Raw genomic sequence first — 25,960 nt, 5'->3', positions numbered from 1 at the left:
CTGAAAATACTGGTGAACTGATGGTCAAAGAACTGAAATTATAAAGATACTTTTGCAAGTGATTAATGGTTAACACATGAGTTTGCAATTTATTAAACTCACTTGCATCTTCTTTCCGATACTGACAGTGCTCAAAAACTGAGCAGAGTGGAAACTACTACTTAGAAAGCACTTGCTGCCTGAAAGCTTACAGGATGCATACCCATGTGACTGAGGAACTTAGACAAGACGGGATACTTTCCTCATAACTGAAAATATTTTTGTAACCAGACTGCATAGGAATTCCAGACTGAAGAATAACTTCACCACTTTGGGGGCACTGTGGCTGAAACATCTATTTTGTAAACAGCCTGCACAGTTAAGATTTTTAAGCAAGGTAGATTTTAAACACAACTCAGAACTTCTACACAAATGCTTGGTTTTGCAAGTGAACTATACTTGTCTATTGGCAGTAAAGAAGTTCTGCTCTGAGATTTATTCCTAAAATAAACTGGCCTACAGATTAGGGAAGACACTGGATTTGCTAAACTGATTCAAAAGACAAAGACTCTACTGGATGGATACAAGAGAGCGTGTCAGAAGGTCATTTGCAACACTTGGAAAATTCACTGGCTACAATCCAAGTAAGAGAGAAGCCTTACTGTGGGCTAGGCAAAACTTCACAGACAGCCCAAAGACTACCACAGGCACCTCAATCCCCAGTATAGAAATTAATAAGCTGTGTGACCAAATCTTGACACATCCAACTTCTCTATTATTTCCAGTGAACTAATCAGATGCTAGAGAATGTAGACAAAGTTTGTTTACCTTTATGAAAATTCAGAAAGAAACTTTCCGTGATGTGGTAGAGAAGGGAGAGATCTGATTCTTTATTCACACAGACCATTCTTTTATCTTGTGCTAAGATTAAATAACATTATTGGCGAAGGGATGGGAAGAACAATTTGTTTCCCTTTTGTATAAAAGAATCTTTGCTGATGCTTGTAAAATCTTAATTTTATACCACACCTGCCAGTGCAAAATTTATTTTAATGAGTGACTTTGGAAATGTCCCTGACTCACATTAAAAGCATTATATAACATTCATACACATGTTAGACAGTTAACATAAGTAACGAGCAAGATAGCATACTTCTTGAGATAAAGCAGTACCAGCTATTCACTTAAAACTGAAAATGGAAAGAGATTAAAACAAGATTCGTAAATGTCTTTAACGAAATGTTTGAAGAAGCTAAACCACTGTCATACACAGCAAAGAGATACAGCTAGGTTGCATTAAGCCTTCAGCTTGCCCCTTTTCTTTCTGCATATATTTCAAATACCAGAACCAGAAGAGTTTGGGTTGCAAAGGACCTTTAAAGATCACCTAGTCCAACCCCTCTGCCCTGGGCAGGGACATGTTCCACTAGACCAGGTCACTCAAAGCCACATCTAACCTGGCCTTGAACACGTCCAGGGATGAGACATCCACCACTTCTCTGGGCAACCTGTTCTTACCACCCTCATGGTAATAAATGTCTTCCTTATGTCCAATCAAAACCTACTCTCTTTCAATTTAAAACTGTTGCCCCTTATCTTACCACTACAGGCCTTGGTAAAAAAAATCTTTATGTAGTATTTCGCAACAGCTGTAAACATAAAGGCATGACAAAGTTGGTGTGAAGAAACTGATGACATTGATTTAAAAAGACGATTTCTTGCAGAAACCAGTGATCTTAAATCAGAACTGTAACATTTACAGTCACTTGGGACAGGAAAAGGTCCCAAGTGACTGAAGGCCTGAACTTAGCAAGTTTGACCAGTAGTAAGGATTTGGACCCTTAAGAGTTTTGTCTCTAGGACTGTTTATAAAAATAAAATCTAAATACAAATCCTGGAGGACTGAAACTACTATTGGATATAACGGTTAGTTCTAATACAATTAGTACTATTTTTAAAAACTTCACATCAGTGGAAACGCATCAAGAATAGTGCTATGGCTTTTTTTTTTAACCTATTTCCTAGTTATATTCCACAGGAACAGAAGAACACAGTGAAGGCAGTTCTTAAGGTTAACTGTATTTAATAAATTAGAATGATTGCTTTTGTTCTAATTGCCTCAAACTTTGTCTTTATTTAACTGGATTTCAAGACATGGAAGGTTATACTTGAAGTCACTTTGAAAAGCAATGAGTAATGCAATCATGGACTATACTTTAGATTTTTTTTTTTAAATACAAAATACAGATATGATTCTAGCACACATATAGGCTTAAATGTAAGCAGCATATGCAAAGACAGTCACCAATATTAACATTTAACAGCCAGAACATACTGGAGTATACACAGAGGGTTCCCAAAGAGCTTGCACTCCAGTTGCTTGTCCATTCCAGCGTATCTTCACTATTACTGCTCGTATCAGTATACTTGTCCATACTATAGTCACTTTTAAGCAAGCTCATTTCTACTCAGATAAGCGTGTAACTCCAGCTTATGTATTTCAGTTTGGTACATGTAGGACAGCAGAAAACAGACCTTGCTCATGCATCACAGACGATTTAAACTTGCTACAGAACGGAACATTATAAACTAGACCTAGACCATTCAACAACGTTAAGTGAGTTCAGATGAACCAAAGAGGTTATAAAGCACTTTAGATGTCATTAGCAACACATAGGGAAATTAAATGGACATGTCTATATATGAATTCTACAAAGCACATTTTACCATTCATAAGACTATTAATATAAATACATATATATATATATATACACACCACAACAGAAGACAAGGTAAGACATTATTTCAAGCACATCTTTAGAACTAAACAGGATTAAACCAGAAAAACATGTAGTCCACAGACAGTCAGTAACAAGAGAAAAAGAATTCCTAGACAAGATGTTAAGATTTTATTTTTTTGAATGCATATTATGCTACCATAAATTACGAAATGAAACAACAGTTACAGTCACTTGACTAAATCATGTGAACATTAGAAAAAACAGAGTTGCAAAAATAACTTCACCGACATGCAATGCCCACTTTCTACCTGTCTTAACACAACCAGCTGTGGAACAAGAATGGTTGGATGTCACCCGCAACTGGGCCTGAACATGCACACATGCAAATACAGGCCCATTCCTTCATAGCACTTTTCAAGTAAACATTTGAGAATGTAATAGTTGCATAATTAATGTAGGTTACATGCTAAAGGCTGATTATCTCATAGAGGTCTGTAACATTGTGAAAACTAAACTTAAGGACAAGGCGAAAGATAAAAGGCTTGCCATTTACATTTAATGAAGTATTCCCATAGAATGGCCTTTAGCAGTTAATTGAACTTCATCAAGGCAACAAATTGTATCAAGGTCTGGTACTACAAATAATGGAAACTGGCATTTTGTGTGGGATAGCTAACTTGTTGCGAATTTGCACATGTACTAGCTGTTTGTGTACCAGACTTTTTTTCTGACAGCATCTGAACACAAAAATCAAGCATAAAATGAATGTCATCAGCTTGCTGGGAAAGTTTCCAGAAACCTTCCAAAAAGATCAGGGCACTACAGTAGGAAAGGAGCAGAAATATCACACCAAATCACCTTGGATAAGAAATTCCTGTGTAAGAAAAGGCACCAAGTCTAGAAAAAATCTGATGAAACAGTTGCCTTTTTTTCCCCCCACTTGCACAAAAACCAGTTAGTTCTCAGAGCACCAGAGTTCTGCAAACTGCGAATGTTTGAAAACAAAATCACTTCTGCTTTAAGCTCCTGAGATGTCAAACAGTTCTACAGTTAATGCTGAAAAACAAACTGTATGTTATAAATTAATCAAATAAAAAAATCTTGACATCAAATTAGCAGACATACTTAAAACCCAAAGATCAAAGGCTAAAAGACCACAGGTGGGAAATTAAAAAGTCTTTTTTGTACTTCTAACTACAACTTCCATGATAGCTAAAGACATCCACAATTCTTTAAAACTTGACTAAGACAGATTTTGGTATCTCTCTGAGGATTTTCTACTGGCATTTTCATGACAGCCACTAACAAATACACCACTCATATAATGGGAAACAGGTGTCTATATTCTTCTAACGTAGTTTTCCTTTTCAATATCGAACTATGGGCTTTGAAATGATGCAATAATATGGTTCACATGAAGGAGTGGTGAGGAAATAAACTGACTTTTGCAAATCCAGTATCATAATAAGTGATAATTACATAGCAATAATTCACTGGTTCTGTAAGGCATTGCACGATTTGCCACTTAAGCACCAATTTTGTTACTGAGAAGTCTCACAGCTTTTCAGATCTTTTTTAGAAACAAATGGAGAACATTTAAAATAATTTTGCCCTTCAACAAAATATATTACTGTTCTCCATTATCCTGAATTTTCTTTTGATTTTCTATGTTTTCCTGTCCTGTACGCAATTCCTTGGATTGCTGGACCAAAAATTAAAAAAGGAAGGGAGGAAACTAGTCACAAATTTTCAGCTTTATTTTTAATAAACTGGAATTATTCAGAAAAGACATAAAAGTAAACTATTGACAATTCAAGATTCTGTATTAGGAAGCAGAACTGTGCTTTTAGTCTCATTTTTTTCTGATTGTCAGCAAAACCAGTTATATTGCTACAAAACAGCGGTGCAATGATGTTATGATATAAATGCTTGTATCAAACATAACAAAGCTTTCAGAAGCAAAGTTTTGCAATAGCAAATCGAACAGCTACTTATGAATTATAAACTACTTAAAATATCATTAGGTGAATGGACTCTGATACAGGATGCTCAGGAGTATGAAAATGCCCCTAAGAAAAATCCTAAGTGGAGAAACAAAAAAGAGGGGAAATAAAAAAAAAAAACCAAAACCCACAAAAACTCCAGACTATCCAGACTCTCTACCATATTCAACAGTTCAAGTTTTCCTATTATACAGTAATTTCAAGTTGTCCAATAGTATAAAAACTGGAGTGGTTACAGACACGTGAGGCCAAAAAACAAGTTCTAAAGTGACCTACAGATTCTAGAGGAGAAGCAGCTGGAATCAATGACAGCAAGTTTGGTACCAGTAAATTAAGTTCTACTGCCAAGGACAGAAAACAGAAGTGGAAAAGATGTGAGAAAGGAAGAATGATAATCAGCAAGCAGTTCAGCTACACTCATTTAATAAACCAGTTTATTCTTGTTTCATCACTGTTGTACCCAAACTGTTCTTTCACATAACAGAAGATGGCAACTATTGCAGAGACTGAAAAGAAAATAGTTCAACAGAGAAAATTAAATAACAATAATAATAATAATAATAATAATAATAATAGTTCTCAGAGCAAGGAAAGTACTTTATAAAATGTACTTACTGCCCCAGTTGCAAGCTTTAAAGGTTAGCCATGCTCAGTATTATGTAATGAGTGAAACATCTGCAGCCCTGGAAACATTCTTTGTTAGAGAACTCTTTCTGTAATTGGAAACTCCATTGGAACAAAGCCAAATATAGTAGCCTGAAACAAAAATAAAACAGCGAAGAAAAAGTCAAGAGACAATAGTCCAATGCTTAAATGCTTTCTGGGTGTCCAAATCTCCTAGGTTGCTTTTCATAGGGGTTTTTTTGTGCCCTTTTTTTGGTTGGGGTGAGGCCTGACTATGTTTTGGTTTTGACAGGTCAAAGGAAAGAAGAAAAGATGTTCTATATCAAATCCATCTGAGAGGTTACTTGAAGTAAGCTGTAAAGAGTTTAAGATATTCTCTTTCTTGTTGCTGTCTCTACTAAGCATTGAAACAGCTAAGTATTAGCACTGAAATTATTTTGCCAGGATCTCCAGTGACAGGTGTTTGCCAGATCACGGAATCATGTTTTGATTTCATTTTTGTCAGCTGCCTACAACACAATCAGCCATATGCCACTTGATATCATCTCCTAAGGGCTCCACAAAACCAGAGTGGAAAACCCATTCACTGGTTTTGAGGAACATTATTTTCCTCATTTTTATCTGTTGGGAAAAAAACGCTGCAGGAATATGTCATTCTTCTCTGTAGGTCTCTCCACAGACAGCTTTATAACATCAAACACCAGCTGCTTCATCGACACTTTCAGAGCCTCACAGCCTATCCCCACCCCACCAAACACCCTTCCCAGCTATCAAAGAGGACAACTCCCATTTCTGATTGGCCTATGACACCAGCCTCAAACCATTCGGTTTCATGTCAGCATTTTCATTCTTTCTTGGCTGCTTTTAAAGCTTGGCAGGAGCTTATTAACACTTCAGAAGTCTATCTTTTAATCCTCTTGCCAACTCCTCATTAAGAAACTCTCTTTTGCCAAGATGGCTTTAAAAAGTCCAAACCACATGCTTGACAGCAGTCAGAATATTCATGCGCTTGGTCTCATGCTGCAGCAGTGAGAATCTCACAGGAGAAACTGTCCTCTTGCTCTTTATGCTGCACCAGGCATACCACGATCTTGATCTGCAGCGCATTTTTGCAGTGAGGATTTGCATTAGCACATCTGCAGCAAAAGCAGAAAGAGTGTAGGCCAGGCCTCCAAGTAACTCCTCCACATCACTCACTTCGCAGGTCACCTCACAATGAGGTTACTACAAACATGTATCACGCATAAAAAAAAAAACTTAGTCAGGAGTACATACACCCTCAGTTTTCATAAGTGTTCTCTGTATTGTCAAACGTTTTAGCAGAACTTTCTAAAGACAAGCTCTTTGCTTCATACCTAAGCTACTCTTCCCATTCCTAGATAAAGGCTAATAAAAAAAATGGATTATAGCAATCTAAGAAAGTGCAGTCACTGTCAACGATTGCCTCCCACGTCTCTTCTAATTTGTTTTAAAGAATATTCACAAGAGGACCCATGCAACCACACTCCAGTCCAGTCACAACTCCAAAAGGCAGAACAAAATGGACCAAAGCCACCTAAAGGATAGTAAAGCTATCTTAATACTACAAGTACAGGAATGGAAAAGCAATCACAAATGAAAGTCATCACACGGACTGTGTATGTGCAAAAGCATACACATAAAGTGATTCAAACTCTGCATTATGACAGCTCTTGCTCCAGAATAAACATTAAAATATTGCTTAAGCTTCACTAAGTTAATTTTTATCCAGGCAAAAACATGTTGTCATTCTCTGGAAAATCTGACTTGTATTTTGTTTCTTTTCTGTTAAAATTTTCAGTCACTTCTGAAATAAACAGACATCTGATTTTTACACAGAAACTTATCACAAACCCAAGAAATCTTTCTCCCCTCTGAATTCTGCAGTATGGGTAAAGAAACATATGTTTCCACCCCTTAGAAGCCCCTGTTTATCAATCTTTGCTTCCTGCTGTGCTCACTTATATTGCTGAATATATATATTCAGGAGAACTGAGTATCTGAATCCATTAAAGCCCATATTTCAATCTCCTGCATGTACGTCAAATGCAAGACCATTAGAATATTAAAATGATGTTGTGTATTATATGAACTGAAGAAAATAATCACGAAAGTTAACATATTAGAAAGATATTTACACAGACAAATGTATCAATATTTTCCTCAAACACCAAAAAGAGCTGTCAAAGGATCACAAGCCTGAAATTCTCTCTCATGATGCCTTATCACTCACCAGAGAAGTAAGTGTGAAGTTTGACATTACACATATTTTGATCCTTCTCTTAATATTATCATGTAACACTCAAAATATCTATACTGTATTACTCAACACACTGGTGGAGTTCTCAGACAAAATACTTAAAGGAAACTTTATTTTCTGGGATGAACTATACAGATTTTACACAGTAAAAGAAGTGCTTAAGTCAGATCATTGCTAAAAGCATACCTGCTTAGTCACAGAGAGAAAGGAAGAAAACACTAGCTTTTTTAAAATTTCAGCCAACATTAAGCAGCAGCTTCCAACACACTTGCCTAAAAATCTGGAGAAATATCCCTTCACAGAGCCTAAAACTTACCTATGGTAGGATTCTGAAAGCAAATTTAAGTATTAAGTTATATTCTCTCTTGTGCAAAAAGAAAGCAATGCAAAACACAACACTGATTTCCTGACTTACAGTTATGCTCATCATCATATTATTATTATCCTTTATTATTAGCAATATCCATTTCTGTACTAATTTAACACATGCACTTCTCTTCCTATTTAAAATACTCTTAATGCATGTTTTAATGTATTTTTTGATACATAATGTTTTGATACATAACATTTTTATCGATTTAGTAATAATACATTACGTCATCACCTGGACTGTGTATGTGTGAAAGCATACATGTAAATGCAGAATACATTAGAAATGAAAAATCTGGTTTCCTAAAGCAGGCTATGACTATGGTGGACATAATTCACAATTGGTAACATTCCCATTTCCACCTTCACCATCAAGGTGATTAATTCAATTTACTTAGAAGACTGATCTCAGCTTTTTTTTTTCAAATTGTTTGGAAGTTCAGACAGACATCCTTTCCCAAGATTTCTTCCCACATGACTTACACAACAGCACAGTCCGGTTGCTCTACCCAATGCTCAGTTGCTCTGGCATTCACAAAACATTCGAGACCCCTACATTCATTTCTCTGCACAGCGTGGAGTGGAATTCACAATTTTTCCCTTTGCAAAAAAAAAAAAAAAAACCCCAAAAAAACCAAAACCAAACATATGCCAGTCCTCACAATCTTCTCCCCAGTATATGGTAGTGGAACACCTTCATTCTCCTCCACTGACACTCTCCGGTTCTACACTTCAACCTATTACTGGCTCTGGGAAGAGGCAAGTGGGAATAAAGTTACATAGTCAAAGAATTTACCTGAGAGGTGGGCTACCAGCATTTCAGTCCCTGCTCAAAATAAAGGGTATCACACAGCCCTCTCTAACAAAGTTTTAATGCTTTACGTTCCCACCCTCCCGTTCCCCCCACCGCTTTCCTCCTCTGTCATTTTTTCACAAGGCTAGGGCAGTATCAATACTCCACACAGACAAAAAGAGTAGGGATACAAATAGAGTGATATGTAAGATAATTTTGCACTTACCAACCTGGACAACTTAAATGCAGAGTATTTTAACCCAGACACTTAATCCAGCCAGCATACAAGTTAAGGATGAGATTTGTACAAAAGTACAAGAGATAATTAGGCACTTGAGGCTCAAAGTAGTTTCCCTTCTCAGATTTGTGCATCATCTGACTATTAGTATAGCTAGGAAGAAAACTTAAAATTATTATTAAATAAGTTTTTTTTTTTTTCCCCTGGCAGAATCAGCTGGATCAAAGAGACTAAGAAGGAGAGGTTTTGAGATAAACGGTACATACACCATACATCTGAATATTATAGATGGAACAAGAAAAACTATAAATGCCTTCGTGCAGGACTTGTTCTGTTTTCTTTAAAATAAACTGAAATGTCACATTAGTCATTACATTCATGGTGAATGAGTCATCATAACCCAAAGGAACTTCAGGCTTTCACATGTAATTATGTTACAAGAAGATGCCTAACAAAAGAAGTTCAAAGCAGAAATGCAACAAAGTGTAGACATCAGCGTTTGGAATTACACTGCCTTTTCAAGAAAGCATGGGTCACATACTGTGCCTCTTTTCAAAGTCAAACTTTCTACTTGGTCTACCCAGTCCTGAACAGCATACTCCTTCTTTAATTATGCACAATGTAGGTTTGGTTTATTCTTAAAACTGTACTAGCAGAGCCAGGAGCGCACAGAAGAATTCTGCTTTTCAGAGAATTCTGATATAAAGCCCTGTGTAAGTACAACACCACCAGCAAAAACCATTTTTTTTTTTTGTTCACAAAGTCTGTTCTGTTTATGACTTCTGATTTTTTTATACTGACACAACTTCAAGTTTGTCTACATAGTTTATTAGTATTGGAAAACTTTAGTGATATGCTTATGCTTTATCCACATAACAGAACATAAAAAGTCCTATACAAGGAGAATTACTACTTAAAGCCTAAGGTGTAACTAAAAGAAAAAAAAAAAACAAAGGAAAAAAGCTAAGTAAGGATGCATCCCCAAGGTTATGGAAGAATTAAAGGTCAGAAGAAATTCAAGTCTTTCACTGATTATTCTAACTGCAAGAATTCACTTTGAGTCAAGTAAACATCTTACAGGAGACACGCAGATTTGCTTTTTCTGGTTTCGTCACAACTTTGAGAAAACAGTAACATGTTTATGCAGTTAGGAAGTTTTCTCTTTTATGTCCAGCTTCTCCTTTAATATTCAGAACTGACAACAAACCTGGATGTGACCAAAAAGAGGCATACTGCTCCCATTCATTAACAAGCCACTTCTACGCATCACAGTGGTTCATGACTTAGAAAGCTTACAAGAAAATTACTTGTACTCTTTCCCCTCCTGCCAAATCCAGATTTTATTTGTAAATGTTTGTGGGACTTATTCAGAAAACTAAACTTAACCTCATACAGTTAGCATTCCTAGGTTCCTTCCACAGGACGTGGAAGAGGAGCCTCAAACGACAGTTGAGGGCACTTAAAGTCAGGCTTTTACTGGGAATTACGCCCTAAAAAGTAAGTGGTGGATAACAGGGGAAGAAGGGAGCCAAGAAAGATCCATCTCCCCAGGCTAAAATTAACTTCTGTCAATATCTCTCTTCAGTCACATCTTTGGTGGTTTCAGAAGCTTAACAAGTACAAGACACATATGTTTTACATACATTAAACATTTCTCAGGTTATCCACATCCTTGAAAGTATTTATTTGGGCAAACACACAGCTTATTTTTTATTACCGATTTTAAGGAAACCTGCAAAAGATACTGTCTATGCTTTAAAAAAAAAAAAAAGAAAAAAAAACCTCAGTGTGCTTAAGTTCATACTAACTTCAAACATGACAATCTGCTGCTTACACGTAGATACCCAGCAGTTTATATCCTCATTAGGGTCATTCACTACTGAAAATGTTACTGGGAGAACTCAAGCAAGTCAAGAAAACAAGGAAGGCATAGGTAGCAATGACTCCCTAGTCTAGGCGAGCTGCTGCTGTTACTTCCAAGGACACCTAGCTGAGAACTGGCCACACCGGTTTTCATATTTTGCAATAGTCTCATTCAATGATTAGAGTAACCGACTGAACAACCTGTTGCTGTGACTCAGCCGTTTACCTTTCTACAACTTTCTCTCAGACCGAGATGGATATCCTGTAGAAGTTTCAGGGCTTAACTACATAGCTATAGATGCCTTGATTTCTCGCTTTTCCTGAAACATCAAGTGCTTAAACTTCTTTTTCTTCATACACTGCTCCTAGATAGCTGCTCTTTAGCAGTGGTTCTCTTTCTCCCCACTTCAGTCACACTTTTACCCCTTCTTAAAGAAGAAAGATATAGTTTACACATTATACAGATACGGCTGGAGGATATCTCACTCACAAGAATTCTACCTTTGTCAGGTTTCTTACCTGGGTGAGAGTATCATTTCTTCCCCAGAGAATAACAAAGGTGGCTGGGGCCATGTTATGTGACACCAGGAATACCAGCACTGGGCTGACCAACAGAGGAATGAAAGGAAAAAAAAAAAAAAGGTCTTGCATTCACCAGTCACACAATGCCTCAACATGAAAGACTTGCAAAGGGGAAGAGGAGCACCGAAGAATGCATCAGTGGCTAGACTTCCATTTAAGCATTATTGATCAAAGGCTGTAATTAATTATAAAGGCAAAAGCTATCACTGAAATGAGCAGGTTGGGAGAGAATGCAAAAATATGGGGTTCTTCGCCCCTCTGGTGAAAAATGCCCAAGTTTTGTAGTAGAGCTGCAATTCGTTCACAACTGGAAAACACTTTCATTTCAAGAGGAAGAAAACTTCTACTACTTTGGAGACTTTTAATTGTAAACACAGCTTTTGCTGCCAGAACTGAACAACTTAATTTGCAAGTCAATCCCTGATTTACACTATTTTTAACATCTTTTAGACAGAAAAACACAGGCTCTTGGTTGATGCTTGAAAAGCATTGAGTCTCTTTAGAGAGGTTTCTGAGAGTAAAGGAAAGGAACTGAAGTGGCACAAAATGTGAAGATGAAAGCAGAATAAGGCAAAACTGCCTCATTGCACTTAACTGAAAAAAGCAAATAATGAGTACGTTTTCACCATTCTCTGTAACAACAACCTTGAGTTTCCTGCTCTTCCAAAAGAAAAAAAAAAGTGAAAACAAAGGGTCAGATGCATAAACAGAGCGTATCATTGTAATATTTTCTATTCTTAAAACTGTTTTCAAGTTTCCTGTCTGCCAAAGCAAACAGTAAACATCAGGACCACATTTATAACCTTGAAGAGCCTGCCATCAGAATCAAAGGGCTAGAGTGAGGTATTAACCGAGACAAACCTTTCTGCTCTGTTCCAGCTTGGAACGCATAGCACAGTGTAACTGTATTCCTGAAACTTTAGGATAAGTAAGTCTGCATGCACACATTTTGTGACAGATGCAATCACAAGAATAACTGAACATGAAACAGCCACACTCCACCAGATCCTATGCTGTGGTCATGGAATTATAGAATAGTTTGGGTTGGAAGGGACCTTTAAAGGTCATCTAGTCCAACCCACTGCAAGGAGCAGGGACAGCTCCAACCAGATCAGGTTGCTCAGAGACCCCTCCAACCTGGCCTTGAATGTTTCTAGGGATGGGGCATCCACCACTTCTCTGGGAAACCTGTGCCACTGTTGCACCACCCTCATTGTAAAAATTTTTTTCCTAATATCTAATCTGAATCTACCTCCCTCTATTTTAAAATCATTACCTCTCATCCTACTGCAAGAGGCCCTACTGAAGAGTTTTTTCCGCATCTTTCCTCTAGGTCCCCTTTAGGTATTGGAAGGCTGCTGTAAGGTCTCCGCAGAGCCTCCTCTTCTCCAGGCTGAACAGCCGCAACTCTCAGCCTGTCCTCATAGGAGAGGTGCTCCAGCTCTCTGATCATCTTCGTGACAGTCTGGCAAGGTTCCCAATGACTGGAAGACCGGTAATATAATCCCTCCTTCACGGCCCTCCTCTGGACGCACATGAACTGGTCCATGTCCTTCTTGTGTTGGGGGCTCCAAAACTGGACACAGTACTCCAGGTGGGGTCTTACCAGAGTGAAGTAGAGGGGGAGAATCACCTCCTTCAACCTGCTGGCCACGCTTCTTTGGATGCACCCAGCATGTGGTTGGCTTTCTGGGCTGCAAGGCTGCATTGTTGGCTTATGTTGAGATTCTCATCCAAGCATCCAAGCCCACCCAAGTCCTTCTCAGGGCTGCTCTCAATCCATTCTCTACCCAGCTTGTATTTGTGCCATGACCCAGGTGCAGGACCTTGCACTTGGCCTGGCTGAACTTCATGAGGTTTGCATGGGCCCACCTTTCCAGCCTGTCAAGGTCCCTCTGGATGGCATCCCTTCCCTCCAGCGTGTCAACCTCACCACATAGCTTGGTGTTGCTGTCAAACTTGCTGAGGGTGCACTCTATCCCACTGTCCATGTCGCCGACAAAGAGGTTAAACAGCCCAACACCAACCCCTGAGGAACGCCACTCATCACCAGTCTCCACCTGGACATTGAGCCATTGACCAGCACTCTCTGAGTGCAGCCATCCAGCCAGTTCCTTATCCATTAAGTGGTCCATCCGTCAAACCCATGTCTGTTCAGTTTAGAGAGAACAATGTCATGTGGGACAGTGCCAAATGCTTTGCACAAGTCCAGGTAGATTACATCAGTTGCTCGTCCCTTGTCCACTGATGCTGTAACCCCATCATAGAAGACCACCAAACTAGTCAGGCACAATCTGCCCTTAGTGAAGCCATGTTTGCTGTCACCAGTCACCTCCTTGCATTCCATGTGCCTTAGAATGGTTTCCAGCAGAATCTACTCCATGACCTTGCCAGTCACAGAGATGAGATTGACCAGCCTGTATTCCCTGGGTCTTCCCTTTTCCTCTTCCTAAAAATGGGGGTCATGTTACCCCTCTTCCAGTCACCGGGAATCTCACTAGACTGACACAACTTCTCAAATACGATGGCCAGCAGCTTGGCAACTTCATCTGCCAGTTCCGTTAGGACACAGGGATGCATCTCATCATGTCCCATGGACTCGCGCACTTTCAGGTTGCTTAGATGGTCCTGAACCTGCTCTTCTGCTACAGTGGGCAGTTCTTCATTCTCCTAGTCCCTGCTTTTGCCTTCTGCAATTTAGGTGATGTGGCTAGAACCTTTATCGGTGAAGACTGAGGCAAAAAAGTCATTAAGCACCACAGCCTTCTCCATGTCCCAGGTAACCAGATCACCCGTTTCCTTTTGGAGAGGGCCTGCATTCTTCCTGGACTTCCTTTTGTTCCCAACGTACCTACAGAAGCTTTTTTTTTGTTGCTCTTGATGGCCAGATTCAATTCCATCAGGGTTTCAGCCTGCCTTACCTGATCCCTGCCCACTCGGACAACCTCTCTGTAACCCCCCCAGGCCACCTGTCCTTGCCTCTACCCTCTCTAGGCTTTCTTTTTGGTTTTGATTTTTTTTTTTTTTTAATTCGGTCCAGGAGCAGCTTGTTCATCCACACAGGCCTCCTAGCACTTTTGCCTGACTTGCTCTTCATTGGGATGCATCGCCCCTGAGCTCAGAGGAGGTGCTCCTTGAATATCAACCAAATTTCCTGGGCTCCTCATCCCTCTAGGGCTGTATCCCATGGTCCCAAAACAGTCTTGAACTAACTCACTTGACTTCTAACGACCATCTGCACAGAGGTCAGGGTTGTGAGCCTTTATCTCCACAAATTTGCAGAAAGCAAGCACTCTTATTATTATCATGGGCGTGAAGTATTTCCAACAACACTACTTGTTTAATGGGAAAGAAGCAGTATCACATTTCTGCATAACTGAGGGGAACAATTTTGAGAGAAGGATGATTTTTGTAGCAAGGCAGAAGCTCAAAAGTAGAAAAAAAAAAAGTCCAAAGACTTCAGTTTACAGTCTGAGGCACTACAGGAGGAAAGCAGGTCTCATGCTGCACAGTGCAGCCAACTGATTCTCATTTTACAGATTTGAATAAGCAGTAATGGACAACTATCTGGCAAGTCATACAGGAAGCAATTTCATAACTCTGACTACGATCCCCACAAACTATTTTAGAGGTCATCTGCACCAAGATCTTCAGTATCTTGAATATTATTAAAGAATGTGGCATGCTGAAGGTGGGTAATCTATGCCTTGGGATGACTAGCAAGGACAGGGGAAAAAAAAAGTTATACCAGATGGAATTCTACAGTGCAAGCTACCTTTAAACAGAAAGCTGCCAGATCTAGAGTTTACAGATGCTTTCTGTTGTTATTTCAATCAGAAGGCCAAGTCAGTCAGAAAAGGAGACACTGCTACATTAAACCAGTAAGAAGATCACTAAACATGCATACTGCTCTGTGCCGATGGCTGCCATTGAAACTTATCTGAGCTTAAAAAATAAGACATCTGATTTTACATAACAGTCAAAAGACTACCTTACTGTCCTCTTGCGATTTTGGCAATATACCTTTCCTACCTCATTCTACTGAGACTTTTTTCCTGCTGTATTTTTAAGGAAACTCAGACACATGCTTCAAGACTAACACTGGAACTTATTTGTCCTTTACGCATATTGAGGTTGAATTCCAAATTCAGTTCCCCGCTGATCAAAGGCAGATCTAAGAAGGAATCCAGTTAAAAAGATACCATTTCAAACACTGTATTTCAATGACATGTAGCACTGCTACTCCAGATGAGAATGTTGAGTCAGAGGGATGTTATCCATACCACCATTTGGATATCCCAATTTTGCTTGAGTTAGATGGTTTCATTCAAAAAAGTACAAGAGTTCATCAGAAAGAAATGCCACACACAATCTTCAAACAAGAAAGCAAACAGGTAAGACATGGTTCAAGAAGATCTCATTACGTTTGTGCCACAGAGAGCCTAATCTTAACCTAAGAAGGAACAACCAAATGTAACATTATACTTATCCATAAGTATTTTTAAAAATGTCCACCTTAATTTATAAAGTTATTTTTTTTAAATGTCAATTTTTGAGATTTTAGCAGTAATAAGTGTGTTAGTAACCATTTTGACATAGAAGTCAGAAGTCACGTAAGCAAGCCAATATTTACATTTCTGGCCTCTACTGAACTCTTTCATCGCACCACTCAAGACAGAATGCATTAGTAGCCTTTCATATCCACTGGAACAGTGAAAAGCAGCCTGTCAGTCAATTATTTAAAAAAAAAATCTTAAAAAAGACTTACAGTCATATTTATAATATAAACATTCTCAAGCTATCTAACAGTTTTGATTTTTTTTTTTTAGTTTGTGTTCTTTGTGTCAAGCATTTGAAACATATATCCCAGTCTGGTTAGTCACTTCAGTTTGGTCATGATTGCTTTTCACAAAAAAAAAAAAAACAAACAAAAATCCTTTCATTTTCCAAGCAGGTATGAAGTAATTTTAGTAATTTGCATTCCATCATTATTTTTCCCCTAAGAATACAGAGAACGTTTACTGCCTTAATGTCTAACATGCTACCTTAAAAAGAGTGATGCAAAAACTTTTACTGACTTTGTGTTTAGTCTAGACAAGAACATAGCCAATAGAAGTAACTAAAAGCAAATAATTTTCTCTTTACTAATATGCCCATGTACAGGCAAATTTAGCTCAGTTAAAACACAATAAGCCAGGAAAATATTACAGAAGTCACACTAACACAGCTTACAGAATAAAGCAGATCAAACGCCGTGTTTGTTTACAAGCTAAGCCCTTACGCAGATCTAAAAGTTTAGCCACAGGCATTAAGTTTGAAATCAGCACAACAGTCCAGGTTTGCAACACGCTTGATCTCAACTGCGAAACAGAAAACTGCATGAAAAAGATTGGTATAGAACAGGCAATTAATTTAGATTAGTATAATTTTGTTCAGTTTCTGCATCCTTTCTGAGACAGCAGCACGAACAACGTGTCAAGTTGTGCTTAGACACTTCAGAAGATCATGTTTGGCATCGACGGCACAGTTAATCAGCTTACATCACACTTAAAGCTTCAGAAAGCTTCTGTAAATATTTTTTCTGCATTTGACATATGAAGGCACTAGCCTATCACTAGACCCTGTTGCTACACAGATTATCTGGTCGCACAGCAAAGACACACCAGATATCACGTCATGACAGTGGAGTCTGACTAAAAGTTACGGCTCTGGCTGGTTTTTTTTTAATCTGCAGAACTCAATTGTAAGTTTTATAACATCTTGTTGATACGATCAGCTTCTAAAACACAGCATGACCATTAGTAATGGTGCCTTTATCACTGGGGGGGAGAGGAGGGACGGGACGAACCCCGCTACTCAAACACCCTTCTCACAGCCGTGACACCGCCGTTCTCCATCTCCATTTCGGCAGAGACATGAGCACAGAGCCCCCACAGCCCGCAAGCACCAACGCTTCCCCGGCTGACACAGGGGACGAAGAGCCCTCCGTCCCCCGCAAGGGTTAAATCCGCTGACGTCGGAGCCCCGGGGAGGAGTCGGAGCATGGAATGGGAGAGGGGGAAGGAAAAGAAAAAGGGGGAAGAAAAAAAAAAAAGAGGGAGTTGCCCGGGGACTCACCTGCAGCGCCCGCCACCTGCACCGCCCCCCTCCCCGCCGCGGGCCGAGCGCCGTCCACAGAGAAAGGCGGCGGCGGTGAGGGGCAGGGGATTTAGCAATCATCATGGCAGTCACTAAAATAAAACCCCCAGCAAGCACCTTCGGCCCCCAGACCCGGCGCAGAGCGGGGTAAGGGCCGGCCCTCTGCGCGAAAGGTCTACCAGCGCAGGGCAGGGAAGGAACGAACGAATGTTCCCAGGGACCGACTCGGCGTCAGGGGAACACCCCGAACTTCCTTCCCTCTCCGGCGAGGAGGAAAGTTTCCTCCAGAGAGTGGAAGAGGAGAGGGAAGGGGCCGGGGGCGGGGGTGGGGGGGCAGAGGAGTCTCCCTCCCCCTCCGCCGCGGTGCCCGCCTCCTACCGCTCCCCGAGGAGGGGGCGGTGGACGGCGAACGAGGCGCCAGGTCTAGCGCCCGGTCCCCAGCTGTCAGCCCCCCTCCCCGCCCCCCAACTCTCTGCTTGCCTTCCGCGGCCGCTCACCTGCCGCCGGCTCGCCCGCCGACAGCCGCCACCGGGGCGACCCTCGTCCGCCCCAAGGGTCGCGGCGCTGCCGGCTCGGAGCTTCTCCCCGCGCCCGCCGCCTCCTCAGGAGCCGCCGGACCCGCCAACGCCGCTCCCGTTCGGAAAGGAAGCGGCCACCATGTTACTTTCTCCACCGCAAACTCCTGCAGGCGGGTCCAGGGCCCGCCCCGAAAGGAGGCGGTGGCGGCGGCGGCCGGGTAGGGAAGAGTGGGCGCGCAGCGCGGTTGCAGTCGCCGCAGCCGCCACAGGGGGCAGGAGGAGCCGGCCGCTCGGAGCCCGCCGCCGGGGCACCTGCGAGCCCGCCCTGGGCCCGGGCGGAGGGGGGGTATGAGGGAGGGGCGGCAGGGCGGGCCCCTCGCTAGTCTCCCCTACGCCGGGGCAGGGTGAGGGTTAAGGCGCTGCGGGGTGCGCCGGCCGGGGCTTTTGTGAGGTGGTGGTTTGTACCAGGCGGGGGAGGAAAAAAAAAAAAAAAACAAGTCAGAAAGGAGAAAGGGACCTCTGCAGGTTTTTTCAGGTATCTGCCCAGCCGAGGCTGCTCGCTTCATAGGTGATTCTCCTGACCCGAATAGTGCTCGGCACGTTGTCTGTAAGGTGGGAAGCGGTAGCAGCAGGGATAGGTTCAGGCCTGGACCTTGGAGAGGCCAGGCGCGCGTTTTGTTGAAGGTCAAAGGGAGCAGCTGTGTCAGTTGAATGACTGTAAGTCTACAGGGCCTGGTGGGATTCATCCCAGAGTACTGGAGGAGGTAGCTGATGTTACAGCAGGACCCCTCTCAATCAGCTACCAAAGGTCTGGGGAGGTCCCCCCGACTAGAAGCTCACCAATGTTATTCCAATTTACCAGAAGAGCATGAGGGAAGACCCAGAAAACTACAGACTTCTTAGTCTGACCTTAGTACCTGGAAAAATTATGGAGGACATCCTACTGGGTGCTGCTGAAAGGTATTTCAAGGACAATGCAGTCATCAGGCACAGTCAACATGGGTTCACAACGGGAAAGCCCTGTTTAACTATCTGATATCCTTCTACGATAAGGTCACCCTTCACTGGTGGGTGAAGGGAAGGTGGTGGATGTAGCTTTTCAGGATTGTAGTGAGGCTTTTGATACTGTCCCCCACAGCAGCCTTCTGGACAAGTTGTCCAACTGTGAGATGAGCAGGTGCCCAGTGTGCTGGGTGAAGAACTGGCTGGATGGCAGGGCTCAAAGGGTTGTAGTGAATGGGCCTACATCTGGCTGGTCACCCGTGGTGTTCCTCAGGGCTCAGTTCTAGGGCCAGTTCTGTACAACTTTTTTGTCAATGATCTGGAGGTGGGAGTTGGATGCATCATTAGTAAATTTACTGATGATACCAAGCTGTGAGGTGCTGTTGACTCTCTTGGGTGATAAGAGGACTTGCAGAGGGATCTAGATAGATTTGAGCATTGAGCAATCATCAGTGGACTGAAATTTAACAAGTCTAAATGTTGGATTCTGAACCTGGGATGGAGTAATGCCAGATGCAAGTATAGACTGGGAAAGGAATGGCTGGAGAGCAGCCCTGCAGAAAGGGATCTGTGGGTGCTGATTGACATTAAGCTCAATATGAGTCAGCAGTGTGCCCTGGAAGCCAAGAGGACAACCTGCATCCTGGGGAGCATCAAACACAGTATAAGTAGCCAGTCAAAAGAGGTGATTATCCCGCTGTATTCGGCATTGATGCGGCCTGGCCTTGAGTACTGTGTCTGGCTCTGGGCCCCACAATTTAAAGTGGATGTTAAGGTTCTTGAATGGATCTAGAGGAGGGCAACAAAGCTGGTGGAAAGGCCGGAAGGCATGTCCTGCGGGGAGAGGCTGAGGACTCTGGGTTTGTCTAGTTTGGAGAACAGGAGGCTGAGGGGCAACCTCATTGATCTCTACAGCTGCCTGAGGAAGGGAAGTGGAGAAGGAGGTGCTGATCTCTTCTCCCTGGGATCAAGTGATAGGATGCGTGGGAATGGCTCAAAGCTGCTCCAGGGGAGGCTTAGACTGGACATTAGGAACCATTTCTTTACCAAGAGGGTGATCAAACACTGGAACAGATTTCCTAGAGAGGTGATCAATGCCCCATGCCTGTCAATGTTTGAGGCATTTGAACAATCGCCTCAATAATAGGCTTTAACTTTTGGTCAGCCCTGGAGTGGTCAGGCAGTCAGACTAGTTGATCGTTGTAGATCCCTTCCAACTGAAATATGCTATGCTGTGGTATTCTAAATGAATGTTTGTGAAAGCTGCTGAACTGAAGGAAACCAGAAAGTGGTCTTTTGAAATTGCAGCCTGTGGAAGCTGTTGCATCTTTGGAAACCTTTGCTACATTTCCCACTCAATATTTTCTCTTCTGGAACTTCAGTGAGCGTCCCTTCATGGGCTTGTGACAGTGGCACTCTGGGTTGTGTCCACTCAGGTATTGAAAACGTCCAGGCTCAGGGATCTCACCTCCTCTCTGGGCAACCCACTCCAGTGCTTAATGATTCTCACAGAGATTTTGGTTTTGATTCCTTATCTCCATCTTAAACCTCTCCAGTTTCACGAGATGCCACTGTCTGTCATACTCCTACCAGGCAGTGCTGGGACAAACCTGTCCCTATCCCCTTGATGTCTTCCTCATAGGCACTGGCGTGTGCTGTGAGGTACCCCGGCACCATCTCTGCTCCATGGTGCAGCAGCCCCAGAAACCCTCCTTGTCTCCCCTGAGCTCCTCTGGTCTGTAGATCTCCCTCCTGTCCAGGACCCCAAATGGGACACAGTGCCTGGATGAAGCCTGATGGGTACTAAGCAGAGGGGATCACCCTAGTGCTTTCTGGCTAGGGGAGAAAGATAGGAGAAAACCTATGAGAGCAAGCCAACCGCTGCCTTTTACGTGCTGTTGGAGGAAGCAGGGGAGCCCACAGGGCTGGCCAGGAGTGATGGAGTGTGGGGAGAGCCTGTGGGACTTTGTCCTGCAGCCTCCCAGGGAGGCATGAAGTGTTACCCAATGAACACCCTTGCCATATGTGCCTGGAGACATCTGCCACAGCCAGAGCAACCTGATGGGGCACTGGGAAGACATGGCCAAGGCCTTGGTGACTGGTGTAAAACACTGATGCTAAGCACAAGACGAGATGAGGGGATGGAGTGGGAAGTGGCATTGCAGTAACCCCAGAGGCACATGCAGCTCTGCCAGGGTGAGCACCATGGACAGGGATGGCCTGTTGTGACATCCCCAAGCAATGGAGGGTGACATCCCTGAGTGATGTGTTCTGATGTCACCGAGCAATGAGCTGTGACATTTCCAAGCGATGGATTGCAACTATTCATTCTTTGCTGCTTAGATCTGGGCACTGAGTCTCACCCAGCTGGCTTGTGCCCGCACTCCAGTTGAGTGAGTTTGCAAGGTCTGGAGTGTTGAGTGCGGCCTTTGGTGCTACTATTGTGCTTGGGGAGCTTGGGGAGTTGTTTGTTGCAGCTCTTAGTGCCCAACCCTGGAGCCACTAAAGAATTTTCACTGACCCTGCCAGGTTCAGCGAGCTGGGTCACCCAGGAGGTGTGCTTCCAGCAGCAGAGGTGAGCTGTGTTGGGACACCTCGCCTTGGGGAACTGGGACAGTTTCATTCTTGAGGGACTTGGGTGTTCCTTCCACCCCTCCCCAGGTCAGCCAGTAACCATGGGCTCTGTTCCTTTTCTAGCATGACACCCATTGCTGCAGCACCAGTGAGAGGCAGCAGCTCGACATCCCCAGCTCCCTCCAGCATACCAAAGCACCTGGAGAGCATGGCCACAGAGCTGGACAATCGCTGTCCAATATGCTTACACAGCTGGCAGGAGGCCAGCTATGTGAGGCTATGCCTTCACCAGTTCTGCTACCCATGCATCTTGCGGTGGTCTGAGAGTAAGCCTGAGTGCCCTCTTTGCAAGAGGAAGATCTTATCCATCATCCATTTGATGCAGGTGGAGGACAACTTTGAGGAGCACGTTTTCACACCACTTGCAGCATCATCAGTTGTCAGCCACCAGGCAGGAGGAGCTCCTGGCGGTCCAGCTGCCCGCAGCCTCGGTCACCTTGCAGCCGTACAATAACAGCCTGTGGGGCTGATGTCCATGGCTCCTGTGGATGGCCTCCAGCCCAACATCTGGGCATCCTTTTTCCGGGACCACCCAGCTTTCCTCCAGCCCCCTCTGACCGAGCTGCATCAGGAGCTGAGACTGATCTTTGTGAACTGGTATTCGCAGGTAGCCACAGTGGAAGGCCTCCTTATGTCCTTCCTGAGTCTCTCTGGGCTGGATGAAAATCTACTGGTCCAACTGCTGGAGACCTTCCTCCAAAATCGCACGGCAGCATTTGTGAAACAGCTTATTGATGTTACCATGCAATGGTGCAGAAGGGAGGCCCTCCATCTGCTGAGCCTGGAAGACAGCCATGCTGCTGGGGGGCAGGAGGGCAGCCCAATGGCTGCCCCTAGCCCCACTGCCTCCCACTCCTGGCCCAGCCCCATCTATCAGTCCTGAAGGAACCAATGTGGATGACCTTCTGAGAACCTCAGCAGGTGCCTTTCGTGGGGGTCCCAGCAGCCCTTCCTCTGCCCCCATTCCTATCCCCAGGGAGCAAGAAGAGCCCCAGGTGGAGTCTGAGGAAGCCATGGCACTTCCGTCTACTTCCAGTGAGCACTCCCCTGGGGAGCCACAGCAACCCCCGAAGAGGAGGGCTGGCAGCCCCGAGCCCTCTTATCTGGTCACGAAGAGGCCACTCTGCCAGGAACCCTAGAAGAACACCCCAGGTGCTACTGATACCAGGGCTGGGCCAGCAGCTGAAGCATGTGGCAGCCCTCAAGGTCTCCCAGCCCTCTAAGTCTAATTATCAGTTTGTAAAATAAAATTAAAGCCTGAATACTGCAGAAAAAGTCTCAGTGTTACTAACAGGTGGTGTTGCTATTCCCACTCAGGCAGCTTTCTCCTCCTATTGCCTGTGTCTCTGCCCACCTTTTCCTCTCGTTGTCTGTAGCAGAGCACATGGGGCATTCTCCCTGTGGTCTTGCACAGCCTCACTGCCCTTCTTTAATTATCATGGAGCTGGACCTCTGCTCTTGGACTGCATCTCTTCCCCAGAGCACTGCGCCACAGGTCTTGGGCCTCTGCTTTTGCAGAGCACCTTTCCCTTGAGCAAGGTGCTGTGGTGCCTGGCCCTGTGCTCTTGCGGGGGCCCTTTCTCCGGATTCGAGCACTGTGGGACCTGGCCCTACGGACCTGAAGGGCCTTTTTGCACTGATCCAAGTACCATTGAGCTGAGTTGTCTAGTCTTGCTGGGCCCCCTTTCTCCTCATTCAAGTGCTGTGGGACATAAGCCAAGAAAGATGCATGTGCTTCTGTCATCGAGTACAGGCTTTCTTCCTGTTCCTCCACAGGCACTGGAATTTCTTCTCTCCAATTGGAAAGGACTCCTCTGTGGCAGCTGGGCACTGTCAGTTCTCCAGCACCTCTCATCATTATGCCCACCATCCCTCCCATCGCATGTTCTCCACAGGATGTCCCCCCGCAGAGCAGCTCTCTGCTGCAAGTCAACCCCACAGAAAAGGCAGCACATCTCTGTGCTCTCCAGGGCCCCTTGCCTTCCTCTCACACACTGCTCTGTGACCCCTTCTGCAGCCAAGCCAGCCATGCAAGATGAAGGGAAGAACAGAGGGCAGCTGCTGGATTTGGCACCAAAAGCTGTTGCTGGGCCCGAAACAAAGACACGAGTCTCAGTAGCATGAAGGGCTGAAGTGGAACTCAAGTTGAAACTGGCCAGTATTGTGTCAGACAACAAGAAAGGATTTTTAAAGCATGTTAATAGCAAGACAAGGTCTATGATTTTTGTTCAAAAATAATACTCCGTAGCATGCATGTGCCAGGTAGCTTGTGACTGATGCTGAAAACCTACAATTTAGGAATTGTACGTTGTAGCAAATCTTTCAATTTAATTTCCGTCTGGGTAGCACACAACCCCCATATTCACAGTAAGTTCAGACACTTTTCAAGAATTGTCCTGACTTTCATTTGTCACCAATTACCAAATCTACAGCTCCAGGAAGGCCTGGTTTCTTAGCCTCATTGGAATACATAATTTGTTTACTTTGAGAGCCTCTGACATGCACAGGTGAGGATTTATGCAGATTGAATCTGTGATAACCTTACTTTGAGTCTTTGGGAATAAAAATACCTTCCCTTTACAGATTCCTAACTGAGCACTTCATAATTTCTTAAAACTTGATGGAAGATTTAATTTCTTAATCCTGTAGTTGCCTCCACAGTCATATGGATTATGGGCATGACATCAGAGACCATTTCATCTTCTCTGGCTTTTGGAAATGACATATGGAGTAGGAGTATTGTCCAGAAAGTGGATAATGAAAATGAACAAAGAGATAGTTGACTACTATCCCAAGGAGTCTACTAATCACAATCTGTTAAAAATTACTTGAAGTAATGGTGTCACTGTATTATGTGGAAGATCCTGATGACTGTTTACTTTTGAATAATTATATAAAACAGAAAGCTCTGAGTCATAGAATTATAGAATAGTTAGAGTTGGAAGGGACCTTTAAAGGTTATCTACTCCAAGCCCCTGCAAGGAGCACGGACATCTCCAACCAGATCAGGTTGTTCAGAGCCCCCTCCAACTTGGCTTTGAATGTTTCCAGCCATGGGGCATCCACCACCTCCCTGGGAAACCTGTTCCAGTGTTTTACCACCCTCATTGTAAAAATGTTTTCCTGATGTCTAGTCTGAATCTACATCCTTCTATATTAAAACCATTACCCCTTGTCCTATTGCAACAGGCTGTACTGAAGGGTTTCTCCCCGTCTTTCCTGTAGGCCCCCTTTAGTTACTGGAAGGCCACTATCAGGTCTCCCTGGAGCCTTCTCTTCTCCAGGCTGAACAGCCCCAACTCTCCCGGCCTAAGTGTTTGATCTTATTGTACAGCTAGCTATGATTTCACAATTTATTCTCTCAGACTGTATGATATGAGGTGGAAACCAAAGATTCACAAGCTCTTCCTGGCTTTAATCATTTAATCAGTGACATACAGAAACAGGATGCACATAACACTCATTGTCATACATAGCTTCAGCTTAAAACATGTATCTGATTCACTTTAATTAAAAATGTAACTGTAATTGACAACTCTATTTCAGCAAAACCATCTATCAGAAACCCACCATTTTGTCTGAATTTCAATCCAGTCTTCTAAGTTTTCTTTAGTTTTTACTGTGTTATGAGATCAAAACTTAAGTTAGATAGGATCTTCTTGCTGGAACGGTCTTCAGAAATACCAGCAGGAGAGCAGAAGGATGTCTTTCTTCATGCCGTCTTCTTTAATGAATTAACATATGCTGCTTAAAATACTGGCCTAAATTCAGGAATATTTTGTAATTATTTATTAAACAAATCAAGTTATCTCGAGACTCTCTGCAAAAAGCATTGCAGGATATTTTTTAATATTTATCTTCCTAAGGCTTTCTCTGTTTATTTTTCTAGAAATGTTATATTCCCTTGCCCTTTAAAAGCTTTCAGTTACAGTGTCTTTGTGTCCAGCTTAGAAGATAATGGGTCTTAGAATTGTTTTCAAAATGCTTATGATTTCCTTAGGTATTATTTTTCATGAGTCCTCAGCAGCTGAAAAAGAGAGGTAGCTCCTGCTAAAAAGTATTGAACATGATACCTCTGATTTTGGCATCCCATAGAAAATGGGGTTTTAAATAAGCACAAGACTCTTCCAATGTCTGTGTCTGCTAGGACTCCCCATTGTCTAGTCTTCGCTGTTAGCTTGTGCTTTTTTTTTTTAGC

The 25,960-nt window shown here is 43.0% G+C and overlaps 1 protein-coding gene and 1 pseudogene across 1 annotated transcript in view; one reads left to right on the top strand and one right to left on the bottom strand.

Annotated features, from left to right (window-relative positions):
• Window positions 1–18,273, bottom strand: part of DENND4C (DENN domain containing 4C) — an 80,394-nt gene extending 62,121 nt beyond the window's left edge. The window contains exons 1-2 of the mRNA XM_086771493.1: window positions 18,106–18,273; window positions 5,339–5,479 (exon numbers count right to left, since the gene is read on the bottom strand). The gene's annotated coding sequence lies outside the window, so the exon portion shown is untranslated. The remainder of the gene's footprint in view (window positions 1–5,338; window positions 5,480–18,105) is intronic.
• A 3,637-nt stretch (window positions 18,274–21,910) lies between these two features.
• Window positions 21,911–23,021, top strand: LOC147596304 (E3 ubiquitin-protein ligase Topors-like; annotated as a pseudogene).
• The last annotated feature ends 2,939 nt before the right edge of the window (window positions 23,022–25,960 follow it).

The sequence above is a fragment of the Chlamydotis macqueenii genome, chromosome Z, assembly GCF_036417535.1.
Source record: "Chlamydotis macqueenii isolate bChlMac1 chromosome Z, bChlMac1.mat, whole genome shotgun sequence".
Lineage (NCBI taxonomy): Eukaryota > Metazoa > Chordata > Aves > Otidiformes > Otididae > Chlamydotis > Chlamydotis macqueenii.
Note: the sequence above shows the minus strand (reverse complement) of the source record. Positions and strands in the feature narration are given on the sequence as shown.